Genomic DNA, 14,479 nt, shown 5'->3' with positions numbered 1-14,479 from the left:
GTTGCCTGTAGTGTGATTCGTCAACGGCAGAAAGTTAATCATTAAATTTAGCTGCCGTGGAAACCGAAACGAATGGGCCCGTTGACATACACGGCTGTAACCCACAACAGTCCACCTTTAGGCTTCACCAATACTGTGTAGACAACGTTATCCGTTTCAGGGCGCGGGCGTCCAACAGTGACACTTATTCCAAGACTGGCTATTCACTTCCTCGCATCAATACTTCTAAAAGGTAGTTCTGATCAGATGAACAAAGACCAATGTGAGTTTTAGATAATATTTAATGTAACGGTTAATTGGTTATTCTTAAAAGACAAGCTAAAGGGCTTCTTCCTAGTTAGACTTGCTCTAGTATTCAGGATAGTATAGTAGCCTGAAGATGAAGCTATCTCTCAGTTCTAAGAAACAAACAAACAAACAAACAAACAAACACACACGAAAAGGCTAAGCAACTATGGAAAGCCAAAGTGATCTAAATTCGCCTCAAAGAGGCTAGTCATTTTTATCGTAGAATATGATGACAACTACTTTTGGGTCAGACTGGATTTCAAAATGTAAATTGAAAATATGTTAACACTGACATTGACATTTCAACAGTACATCAACCACTAAATCTAAATGATTAATTGTTTGTATGTGAGCATTCCCTGTGTTTTGTTTAGGATTATGATCCTTGTGAAAGATGAAATGTTCTTGTGTGTGTATGTATAGGCTGAGACTGGCTCTGCAGGCGGGTTGGGAATGGACCCTGGTAGGTATCCGTCTCCTGGGAGGGATCCAATGTTGGAAATAAGATTAAAAGAACTTGAGCTGGAAATCAAACGACAGGAGAGTGAGACGGAACTACTCCGAGTGCGGGAGGTTCAGGTGGAGGCTGAAAAAGGTTACCTTAATGAGAATGAGCATGGGCTTGGAAAAGCCTCTGTCTCTTCCTCAGGAAGTAGTCTCACCAACATGAGTTCCTGACACACTCACCAGAGGTCCGGTTCCTAAGCCTCGCTCCTCCAGTGCAATGGCTCGTCTAGCTATTCCTGTTCCAGAAAATGCAATGTTTGATGCAAGTCGGCATATCGGGTTGGTGCCAGTATTTAGGGAACATGAAGTTCATGTGTATTTCCCTATTTTTGAATGCATTGCTACTGCACTCAACTGGCCACCTAGCATTTGGTCTTTGCTTTTACAATGCAAACTTACAGGTAAAGCACAGGAAGTATGCTCTTCTTTGACTGTGGAGTAGAGTTTAGATTATGACTTGGTAAAGTCTACTATCTTGAAAGCTTATGAATTGGTGCCAGACGTTCAGAAACAAACAAACAAAAAAAACCAGCCAAACTTATGTGGAATTTGCCAGAGAGAAGTTTGGGTTGTTTGAGAAATGGTGTGCAGCGAGTGGAGTGACTACTTTCAAACAGCTTAAGGAGCTGATTATGTTGGAAGAATAAAATGGTGGGTTTTTTGAATGAGAAAAAGATAGATAATTTGTCTGCTGCAGCTACATTGGCAGATGAATTTGTGTTAACACACAAAACCGTCTTTAACTCAATTTCACCGCAGGTCGTTTTATGACTAGTAAACCGATCGGCAAAGCCACTATTGGTTCAGAGCTACCGCTACCCGATGAGACCACTGTGTTGGATACCCATAAGTGTTTTTATTGTCATGACCAGGGGCACCTTATTGCCATGTGTCCTGTTTTGAAATGCAAAAACATTCATAAGAGCACATCTGTGAAAAAAGTAAATGCATATTGCAAGGTGACTACAAACCCTGGAAATTGTGAAGTACCTACTGCTGATGTTGAGCCTGTCTTTAAGCCTTTTGTGTTCTCAGGAACTTGCATTGACAGAAGGTGAGCAGAGCAAGTCCGTAACTATCCTGCGGGATACTGGGGAAGCTCAATCATTTGTTTTGGACAGTATACTTTTAAAAGGCACTTTTAATTGGAGGGACAATAAAGCAGCGTTTTTCAGCATTTTAAACTGACATGTAAAGGCCATAAAATAAGGCATTTTTGATGGATTTTGCTGCGTATTTTACAGCATAGTGAAAAATAATGGCATTTGTTTGTGGTGTAAAAAATGTCCAAAACGTCAATTTTTTCACTGTTTTACAAATTAAATGTTTCATCTGGGGTGAATTTAAACCACTTTGGCTTTCCATAAGCAACATCATAACCACACTATTTGGGGCGTGGGTGTAGGCATTTCACAAGTCTTTAAAGTCATCTAGTTTAAATGAGGTTCATGCATAATAGCCTAAGGCATTGTTGGGTGTGTTGAGCAGCTTATCACATTGCTCAGAAGCTTATCACAATAGACTACTTGAGAAAATAATGATTTTAATGAAATTATATCTTACAGCAATAGCTTTTAAAGGTATTTTTAATATAAAATCCAGTGATAAAACTCAGCAGCAAGATGTGTGGCCACAGATAAGCAATCTGTAGCTTGCATAACGTATACATTGTCAAATTAAAATTAACCTAGTTAAATACATCTTTTAAAGCTAGACGTAGTATCAGCGAGGTAGGTAATTCAAACCAGTTACTTGTTTAGAACTTACTTCTAAACAAATCTGATAAGAATGGTTCAATCTCTGTGAAATGGCACATTTCACATAAGCATTGTTAAAGAGTGTGGCAGCTACAGCGTGAAGATTGCCAATTTACACAGGCCATGAGTCACGTATTAACAGACCCTGAGTCAAGTATTCTGACATCATATATTGCCCAAAGTATCCTTCCCATATCTCAAAGACACGGCAGACATCCTGCCCACACTGCTCAGTGGACTAATGTTGATGACTTCATCCGAATCCAGTACAGGGACTTAGCTACTAAGACATTGTCATGACTGGACACCCTCCTAGCATCCCTGTCTCATGTCTTTGTTTTGCATTACTTCCTTGTTGCTTTTACCGCCCCTCGTTTGGTTTTCCTCACCTGTCATTACTTGCACCTGTTCCTCATTTCTATCCTTGTTATGTTCAGTATTTAATGTTCCTCCAAGATGTGAGTTAATAAAGTTAACTGACACTGACCATAAAAATGAGAACTACCAGAGAGAAAAAAACACCCCATGCCCTCTCTCTCACACACACCTGCCACAATTATTCCCTGTGCCTACATCACACCATGTGAGCACATTTTCAGTGAGAAAGGGCTGTGATCAACGAGAGGCTTGTCCTGATGTACAGACTGCTGTGAATTTTCTTACCTGCACCTCCTTTTACCAGTTCCCTACTTCAGCATTTCAGGTATTGTGCTGTTTAAACCAGATAAACTTAATGTTTCTCCTCATGATCTGTAAGCTCATGGTAGTTCTTGGTATGGTTTAGTAGGTTTTGCTGTAGGTTTAATAAACCTCATGTTTATAGCCTATACATTGCTTATTGTTAAAGTATTAACAGCAAAACCTTACTTTATGAAGCCAGCCTCTAGTGCTATATGTAATACTAGGTGTAAGGGTTGGCACCAGGCTGAGGCCCCCTCCGGCCACCAGAGGGAAGCCTCGAGTCAATCACCCTACTAATCAGGCTTGATGCCCAACAGCTGGGCTAGATCTATAAAAGCCCAGTGACCCAATCATTCAGTGCTGGGACTTTGCTAAAGCTTTGAGCCAAGTGCCTAGCTGGTAACTTCAGGTATTGAGGTCTGTGAGACCTTGTGCCACACCTCATTTCTTTCCTGTTCGGGTGTTGGTGTTTTTACACATCCCCTCCCCTCTTGAGTCTGTCTCTCTCCTGAGGTTTCCCTTGGCCATTAAAGTTCCTCCCTGTTTTCTGGTTTTGTTTGGGAGGTTTTAGTCTGGTTTTCCCCAGTGCATCGGGGTTGTCAATCTTCCCATGGCGTTCTTTGTTTTCCCTTTTTACACGCACGGCGTGGTGTTTTGTTTTTCATTTTGTTTTACCTGATCCAAGATCTAACTGTTCTGCACATGGGCCCACCCTCATTAGTGGATGGTTGCTCACTCATTAGGCTGTCACTGTCAGTACCTACCTGACCTGGGTTCAAGCCCACCTGACATTAGGTTTTCTTTACTCTTAATGTAGCAACTACGTCTTACTTTTACTCGTCTCGCAAAATCTTTTGTTTATACCAAATTGGATACATAATGGCTCATTAAAAATGAATATATGATAAAAGACTTGTTGAAGATGAACAGCATAATGAATTTATTTTACGATCTGTCCAACAGCAGATTTGTTTTGGGTTCTCAGTCATTTTCTCCATTGTTCGCAGCTCTGAATATTTCTATTATAGTTCCAATAATCACAGTACTGCCTTAAATACAGCTATAAAAGAATTATAGTTACATTTCAACTTACTGTTTAACACATTAATGAAAAGAGAGCAAAGGTTATTGTCAGTGTCTCGCAATTTTTCGCAAACGCTGTCTTTCACCGTGGCACCACCTCGGAGGGAAAAATTGTGTCTATCCAAACAAAACAATAGAAAAAAAGAATGTTCTCTCATACATTATCATCAAAATATGTTTGCTTTACTGTTTTGCACAGAATTAAGACTATCCTGGATCTATAAGCAGTATATTTAGCAGTTTTTCCAATGCATTCTCCATTGCATTCTTGACTCAACTCTACACGCCTGCAGACTTCTGATTAGTCAGACAAAATGGCTAAAAAAATATATGCTGATGTTAGCTACTTAGCTATTTAATTATGCAAGTCATCACTGCACAAAATTTTAGCGCACTTTTTAGTTGCTGCCGTTATTAATTCATGCTAATACTGGCTTCCTTTCAACTACTGCTATAGACATTTTACTAACTTAAGCCCCTCGTCAATATAATTCACATATTGTTTGTGGGCTTACTCGTAACTCAACCACTCAAACCCTGATTTTATGATGGCTAGCCAAATGATCTCCTCAAAACAGCAAGCTAACGTTTAGCAATAATGCTAGTTAACTACAAACATCAGGAGGTAACTAACTACAAATGCAGAGCGAACCCATGTTAAATAGTTCAATGAACTTGGTAAACATGCATTGGCAAGATTTTAGCCTCAGGTCGTTAAGACACGTGGGTAAACAATGGGTTTTATTTAGCTAACTATTGTAGCCTAGTTAAAAGCCATCTCACGTTTGCTAGCTAGTTATTGGCACCAAAAAGACTGACTGGCATCAAAAAACCATAACAGTATTTGTACAGAAATGGTAAAAATAGTAAAATATATATATATATATATTGGTAAAAAATGGTAAAAAATTAACAACCACTCAATAAAGATTGTTAGGATAAAGTTACTTCTATTCTTCCTTTCTCCGGGCGATTAGCAGCAGCTGAACACCTGTGCCATTAATGGGTGCATCTTAATGCAGCTAAATTCATAAATGAGGTATCTCCACAAATTTTGGACATATAGTGAATGAGAATAGCAAACGCATTATTTTATTTAGTGTACTGGCAATCCCCATCTTGTTTACTGGGAGTAGTCTAAGCAGAAGGCTAATAACATTTCAATGTTTCCATTAACCGATTTTGTGATTGTAAAGTTTGGAGAACAGACATATTCCAATGCAGGAAGAATTGTAATATTGAAGGGCAATCCAAGGCGTAGTCTGAGAAACAGGCAGGGTCAAGATCCAAAGAATCTGATATAGCAAAGAAATCCAAAAATACAAAATGGGAAATGAAATAATGAAATGAAATGAAAGACCAGAGAAATATAACTATTCAATAATGCTCAGTAATGTAAGCTAGGCAAGTGAGACTTCGCAAAGATTTAGTGAACTCCTCTGTATATATATATATGAAGATACATCAGGTTAACAATATCTATTCATATTCAGCTCTCACCATTTTCTCTGATTCATTAATTCATGACATATGTAAAGAAAAAGTATAGGATAACATAAATTTTTTTTTAAAAACTATTAAAAATTGTCTTTTTCTGAGCAGGAGTGACCATATACTTGGTCCAAACTTGGTGCAGTGTCAAAATGCAATGACACACTTAAATATAGATCATTTTTGGTTTAAAACATGCCACACCAACATTATATATATTATATGGTTGCATTTGGGCCACTTCTGGCCCAGAGTCCAAATGCCATAGTAAACTTAATCTGTAGCTGCTACGATGAGGCCACTTCTGGTCCAAAATGGAAATGTCATACAAAATATTTCACATGGTTGCCTGTATGTGGACCATATGTAGCCCAGAGTCTGAATGTCATGAGTCATGACAAACTTTGAATGTGACTGACATGAGTTAAGACACGAATACAATATATGACTTTCAAGCTCACTATCTTTTAAATTAGAATCATTGTTGTATGCTGACGTATTGGCGACAGGGGATAACACACTACAAGGTGTTTGGCGAGTCTTACAGTCTTAAGAAAATATCTGTAGGAGGGTTCTTCTCAGGTCTTGCTTCAAGAAAATGTTTTCAAGCTCTCATCCATCTTAATTTGGGATGACTGTATACAAACATTTAATGTCCACTGAAAAAAGCAAGACGGTAGCAGGTAGTGCTTGTTTTTTCAGTTGTTAAAGGATTTGTAGAAAGTGTGTGAAGAATCTTTAACATATGTAAGGAAGGACTGAACAATCGGTTGTAAAATCTCATACAGAAACTGGATTATTACTTCTGTTGCAGGAAGATGTAGATATAATAGCATGTCTAGGATTGTTTTCCTTATGAATTTTAAGAAGAAAATAAACAGCTGCAACAAGGATTATCTACAATAAGATTCTGTGCAGAATAAGGGAGGTGTCCTGCTATAATGGTATGATAAATAGTTGAATGGTTGGTAGACTGTAACCGTGGAGTAATGTCAGGGGTGTTCTGTCTATAATAACTAGTATCAGAAAATTGCTTGACTGCTTCCTCCTTGTAAAGGTCTTTTCCCCCAAACTACAACAGCTCTACCCTTATTAATGGGCTTAATAACAATGTCACTCCAGTGAATAGTATTCTTCCTTCTGTGGATTGTTTTTTATCAGATTTCTTGAAATTTATGTTACTAATTTCTCTTTCCTAGGTATTAATAAAAAATTTAGTGCTTCAATTTCCCCTTTAGGATGTGTCCAGGAAGTTGAATCTTGGTTAAGAAAGTACAACACAAGTTCATTAGGACATATATTTCTGAACAATACTAAGCACTGGTTTATTCACAGACTTGCTCCTAAACTTTAATTTCCAAATCTAAAAGTTTACATTTTAAAATCTATTTTACAAGCAGTTGTCAGGACAGGGTTTACTTTTTTTGAAGAGCAGAGATTAATGGCATAATTTCAGTGGCACTGTGCACTATTTTGGACATGAATTGGCAGAACCTCCACCCAAATAGTGCATAATACATCTTATCTAAAGCCATTTATATTCAGGAATAGTTTAGATAACTCATTTAACATTCAATGGCTGTTAATTGAAATGTTTTTAAGTAGGTGTCATTCCCTACTTAAATGGCACCAATAGTCTTTATTCAAGTGGCAGACTAAATGTACTGACTAACTTATGCCAAGAACACACTACATGACTTTCACAGCCATCAGATAGCTGTACTTTTCACTCTACATGACTTGCTGTCTTGTAATGGGAAATCTTTAAATTGTGGTAGTTTGTACAGTACATAAATTACTGGTGACAGGGGATCACACAATACAAGATCTTTGAACACCTGGCAAGTCTGTCTGGTCTCCAAGCTATGTTTTGTCATGAAAACAAGTGAGAAATGAACAGGAGAATGATGCTCTAGCATGCGTGAGACAGATTGTTGCTATCACTTTAAAGTAATAGCTTTACATTTTTAAAGAATAATTGGTCTTTGAATATATTGATATTGAAGTTCAGTAGGTCTATCAATATATTGAAATCAAGAATCATATGTATAGGCCCTATATGAACTTACAGCTGTCAAGATTAGTCCCTCCATTTTTCCTTGTTCCATGGTTTCCGTGTCTTGTGTATTTTAGTTCCATGCCGTGGTTTCATTTTCTCCGTCCCTCATTTCTAGTCTTGTTAAGTTCATGTCTTTAAACCCTGTCATGTGCCTTGTGTTTTGTTAGATTCATTGTGTGTGGTTTAATGTATTTGAATGGTTGTGTTTGGTGGATGTTTGAAAGCCCGTCTGTTTCAAAGCCTTCGGTTGTTAGCCTGTTTTATCCTAGCCTTCGTGTTTCCTAGCTTATAGCCTGTTTCACCTGTTTGCCTTCGTGTGTTCAAGTTCAAAGGGGTTTTGTCATTTCAGCTATATACAAGTACACAACAAAAAACGAGACAGTGTTCCTCCAGGACCATGGTGCAACACAAAACAACAGTGCAACAGACAACATGCTACAAGTGCAAACAGTCCAATATGGTGCAAAAATGTCATTAAATAAACATTAAATAAACAATAATAAATACAGAACAGGACAAATACAAAGTGAGTAGACAGTGCAATTATTTAGTGCAGTACACAGTACTGGGCATATGTAAAGCGACTTGTGCATAGGAATCAGTGACATGCTACCCTGAACATAGCAGTCACTGGTAGCAGCCAGAACAGTTCAGAGTACAGTGCTGGTTTAGTACAGTACTCTAGCAGCAAGTGTGTTTTTGGTTTGTCATTACTAGCCTTCGTTATCCTAGCCCTTGGTTTATTTCTCATGTATCCCAGTACTCTCCATCTTGGTAATATGACCCTGGACTGCTATAATGACTCTGACTTTGGATTTGTCCTTAATAAATCTTGCTCTTCAACGCACGTGCATCCGCCTCCTTACCGCTCACCGTGCATGTTGATGCATGTAAATATTTTTCCCCTGGGTTTCCACTCACTCCGTATCATCATGCATTGGCTATACCTTGACACAGTACTCAATGCCAGTCATAAAACTTGGGCTATATTTGAAATAGCCTACTACATACTCGCGATCTGATTGGGCCCCAAATCAGTATGAAGTACGAGACCAAAATACATTTTTCCAGTATACACAGATGACCTATTCTGTCAAATATTTCAGTATGCGACCAGAGCTATCTTTGTGGTGTACTGTATCCTGCCTGGCAGGAACGTTCATGCAGTCACATTACCTTGTAATATGATTTGCATTTGTCACATTTTTTCTATACCGCATACTACTATGGGGACCAGTTTACAGTATGTAGTAGATATTTCGAACAGAGCCTTGGTTGCGCTTTTCACACTACAGGTTTGGACTAGCCAGCAGGTCCTGATATTTAGCACACTAGATATTTTCAGGACTCTGCAAGCGATTGACGAAACATTGGGAACGATTCACACATAGTGATTGAGAGCTGATTTTCAAACCCCGGTGATTTGGCTATGACCTGTGACCTCCACAACCTGTCGGCTAATGGAAAGTCAGGGCTAATACTGTGTAATGTGATCTTGGCCAAGATCCAATGAAACAAAGGCTCTGAACTATGAGCATACCTTTTCTGTACTTCAGCTAACAACCAAACAAGTTCTGCAACTGAATGCGTCTTGTTGAAGTATTTTTTATGATGTGCCTTTTCAGCCCTTCTTTTGTGCTTTTGTATCCTGTGGGAGACAGCATTTCCGTTATTGGCTGATGGACATACACTAAGGATACTGTAGGCCAATACACAGTTCAATATTAGAATACTTAATTTGGGTTCTACTTTGAGCTCTCTCAATAGTGTATGCAAAAATTCCCACTCGGAATTGTCCTAGTACTCAGGATGGCCAGTCCATCCTAGCCAGAGTGGCTCCAAAACACTAACTCTCAATGCCACGGCTCAAGAGTGCCAGTGCGCTGCACTGTCAGGAGCCCAACTCTTTGGCCTTATGCACAGAGAGCTCACCATAAAAAACTGTTCAGACATTTCTTTGGTTTAACTCTACCATGATGGGCAGTTGGCTGAAGTCAGAATCTTACAGATTTTGAGTGTTAGTGGGAACCAGGCTCTCAGAGATTAGGGAGCTGAGAGATACGTTGATTAATCAAACAATCCTGAGGCCAACTGTGGGACACAATGAAAAACATTCCCACATTGAGACTGGTAATGGGAGTGAGCTTTACAATAGCCTACATCTGTGGGAATGATAATAGGTGAGAAGTTTGTTCACAACATTATTATGTATGTCCCTTCTTCACAGGTGATTTTATGATATATGAATCATGTATGGTTGTTACTGATTTATATACATTTCTTTTGTGACATTAATTATGAACATTTGAAAGTTATAGAGTTACTAAATACAATTCTTTTAATAGAATCTTGTAGTGTCTCCCTGGAAGGTAAGGAGTGGGCAAGGTAACTGGTCAAATACAAAGGAGAAGCACAAATCTTTCTAGCATACCAGGTCTTGATATTCACTCTGACTCATGTGTTTTAATTACGAAGGGAGAAAAGAGGCTTCTGGCCTGCTTACTAAACAGCTTCTCCAATAACTGAGGAAGTTTCCAGACATTTTTGCAGTCTCAATGTTCATCATCCATCTTTGAAGGGACTCTGCCCTTCCAGAGCATTACTGTTTCCAGTATAGAAAAATATGCTCACTGTAGTATCAGATGTACAGCATTTGGCAGACACTCTAATCCAGAGCAACTTGCATATTATACTGTGCATATTATACATATTATACTATAATATTACATATTGTACTGTGTATGACTATGTATGTGACAAATAAACCGAACTTGAACATATTTATGTAGGTACTACACCAGTCAGCAGGTGGCAGCACCACCAGCAACACTTTAAAGCACCATTTTCCTTCTGTGGGTTTCTAATTGTCGAGTTAGGGAGTAAATCTTGATTCTTTCTTTATTGTCTGGTAGCACTGACTTAAATAGGCTTGTGAATGTTCGCAATGGGAAGCGTATTCTTTTCTTTGGCTTTCAAAGGTTTTGGTTCGTTCAGTTTGTTTGTCAAACATTTTGCTCAGGTTTTCTATTGCCTCAAGGAGGACTTTGTTGATGACTGTTGTCTCCGGCAGTTGTTTTTTGGCTTTCATACCACTTTATCTCTGTGGGGTTATTGCTTCGCCCTCGTTTTAACTATAAATTTTATGCATCTGTATTGTTTATTTTTTAATGTTTTTTTCTATTTTAAGAATTTTTTTTCTACTTTAAACAGAGAGCGATGAACATTACATAGGGCATGCCCTTTTTGCCATTGTATGTTGTACTAGACAAAAAAGGCCATTCAGCTTATTTAGCACTCAAACATTTTCCTGCACATAAGTCTGTAAAACAAGATCTCTATATAATTTTGATATAGACTTTTAAAAATGTATATAGCTTGGCACTATGAATAATACCATAAATCTTATTTCTTCTATCCTTCAGATGTGGACATATCCAAATTCCTATTACTAGATTCCTTCAGCAGTCAATGTATGTGAATACAACATTTACATACAATTAATATGCAGGAAAGATTTCTTTCAATTCAAGGCTTTTTTTCACAATAGACTTGCTTTTCTTCACTAACAATAATATATCAATAATCAACAATATTTATACTGGACTGCAGGACTTAAGCCAGGATCAATATACAAAGGTAGGCCAGACACTGTTCCAGTGACTGAGTGCACTCAGAGTCACTGTTGTTAAGGCAGCTGACATTCTTGTGGCTTGTTTGATACTACAGATACCCAGCCATGCAACGTAATGATCCTAAGGGCAGAAAAGGAAAAAAAATGGATGAAGAAAAATGGAAAAATTCGGAGACTGTGGCTGTGTGTGGAGATGGGGTGTGCAGCAGTATGGGCAGTGCAGCTGGGGCTAGGGAAGCATCTGTGTGGCAAGACAGGGAAGGAGGCTGTGGGCTGTGTGCCTGGAGACGGGAAGGAGGCTGTGTGCCTGGAGACGGGGAGGCGGGCTGTGTGACAAGACAGGGAGGGGGGCTGTGTAACTGGAAACAAGAAGGAGGCTGTGTGCCTGGAGACGGGGAGGTGGGCTGTGTGGCTGGAGACAGGAAGCGGGCTGTGTGACAAGACAGGGAAGGAGGCTGTGTGGGCTGTGTGGCTGGAGACGGGGAGGCGGGCTGCTGAGGATTGCATTCTAGCTTCATCAGTCACTATTCATCAGTGTACCTGTTAACTTTAATAGGTATAGCTAATAAAAAAACAAGTAAATACTTGTGCAGGCCTACTGTCACGGAATGCTCGCCTCCCACGAGTCACGTGGTTTGGCCTGCCACGTGCACTGGGAGGATCCTGTTCGTAGCCACACCTGCATTGTTATTAGTCTTTGTGTATTTAAACTCTTGTCATTGTGTGCAGTGATGTTGGTTATTGTTGAAGTAATGTGTCAATGTAGTGTGGTAATGTGAATATTAAATGATCTTCTTGTTGTTAAAGGTATCCGTGTTCATCATGTTTGTTCAGTGTTAACGGTGTTGCGTTCAGTGTTTGTAATACATGTGAGTGCCGTTGTCTTTGTGTTTTGATTAAATGTTCATCCATGTCGAGGAAGTCTATGCATCCTGCTCCGTGCCATGCGGCACTCCGGCCTCCACGTTACACCTACTGCTTATATACCCATGACAGCATACCATTTCACAACAGAAATACTATCATTAAGTATGCAAGGGATATGACTGATTACTGATGGAGATGGTCACCTACAGTGCCAGCCAGTATGACCCCCAACAAGCTTCCACAGAGAAGTCAAGTGTATTTATACAGCGCTTTTTACAACAGATGTCACAAAGCAGCTTTACAAATGTCCGAGTCAAAGCAAATCAAGTGAGCAAGCCATGGGCAAAAGTGGCAAGGAAAAAGTCTCTAGAGCATGAGAATCCTCCTCTGACTGACAACGGTCACCACAATAGTAACAATATAAACAATAAGGAGCAGAATAAATAGTGAAAGATGGAGAAAAATAAGTAAATAATATTAAAAATGTAAAAATAAGCAATCAGTGTCTAGTCTGGTTTTATAGAAGTCCTAGTCTGGTACCGAGACTGTGCGTGTATCTGAAGCCCATCCCGCATGAGAACATCCATCAAGGGCAACAGAGAAGTAGTTGGCTGGGGTGGAGGTGTGGTTGGCTATAGCAAGGGGCATCAGGGGGTGGTGGGAGGAGCCATGGCAGCTGAGACGGGTTGAAGCTCAGTAACATGACATCAGGAGTAGGTGTCCCTCGGCAGAAAGAGAAAATAGATCATAAGCATAACTATCATAATCATAACCAGGTTTCTGGTTTAAATCTAATGTGTCTGTATAAAAAACTGCAATGCCGCCTCCATGGCCAGCTGGATGAAGGCGGTCTACATAGCTGTAGCCAGAAGGACCTGCTTCACTTAAAGCTATGTGGCTTGATCCAAGTGTCTGTTAAACAGAGTACATTAAATCTATGATCTGTGATGATTTCATTTATCATGAGCACTTTAGATGTTAGGAATCTAATATTTAGTAATCCTAGATTTAGATCAAAGGTGCTATCAGTGTTCAAGTCACTTACTTTAATACTAATTAGAACAATACACAAGACATTTCGAAACATTTGGCCCTGTGTACTAGAATTAAGAAGCAAATTCAAAGTTCAATATCATTCAGAATGCCATCTTGTGGACTGTTCCACCTAGACATACTCCACATATGTTTGCATTACTTCTTGTCATTCAGCCAAAGGCTCAATAACTAATCCAAACAAAAGCAGGGACAGAGGACACCCCTGATGTGTGCCCCTACCCAGCTGGAAAGCCTCTGATACACAGCCATTCATAAAGACCCTGGCCATTGTAGAGCTATAAAGAACCCTAACCCATTTTATGAACGCAGGACTTAGTTAAAATCTTTCTAAGACATCAAATAGAAATCAAATTTAACTCTGTCAAAAGCTTTATAAGCATCAAGAGATACACAGAGTATCTTGCATTGAGTAGAGTGGGCATACTATATCACACTAAGGTGATACCGAACATTTGTATGGGAGGATTGACTCAATATAAAACCTGTTTGATCTTGATTAATTGGGTTGGGTAGAAAAACCTCCAGTCTGCAGGCTAATAATTTAGACACTATCTTACAGTCAACCACTATCAAACTGATTGGGCAGTAAAAGAACAATTATCTGTTGCCTTCGTGTGTGATTATTTTGTTTTTTCATGTATCCTCATGCTCAACATGTTGGCTCTATGACCCTGGACTGCCTTAACAACTCGGATTTTGGATTTCTCCTATTAAATGTCGCTCTTCTCTGCACATGTCCACCTCCCTACCGCTCAACATTACACCAGATTAAGTTTTTCAGGTAAATAGCCCTTTTAAAATGACATGCCATACATTTTGGTAAGAGTTGCTATAACTTTGGCCAGAATTTTATAAAATTTCGCACAAAACCCATCAGGCCCTGGTGCCCTACCCCCTGGAAGAGTAGCGATAGTATCAAGAAACTCTTGCTCTGTGATGGAGCAGCACAGGATTTTTCTGTATTATTCAGATGATATCAGGAGATTTAGATCTTTGACAAACCTCCCCCTATCGTAAGAGGTCCCTTGGCATCCTGGAGAGTATAGATCCTTGCAGAGG

This window comes from Electrophorus electricus, chromosome 6, assembly GCF_041902795.1.
Source record: "Electrophorus electricus isolate QZ-2024a chromosome 6, ASM4190279v1, whole genome shotgun sequence".
Taxonomy (NCBI): domain Eukaryota; kingdom Metazoa; phylum Chordata; class Actinopteri; order Gymnotiformes; family Gymnotidae; genus Electrophorus; species Electrophorus electricus.
The sequence above is the reverse complement of the archived record's forward strand: the minus strand, read 5'-3'. Positions refer to the sequence as shown.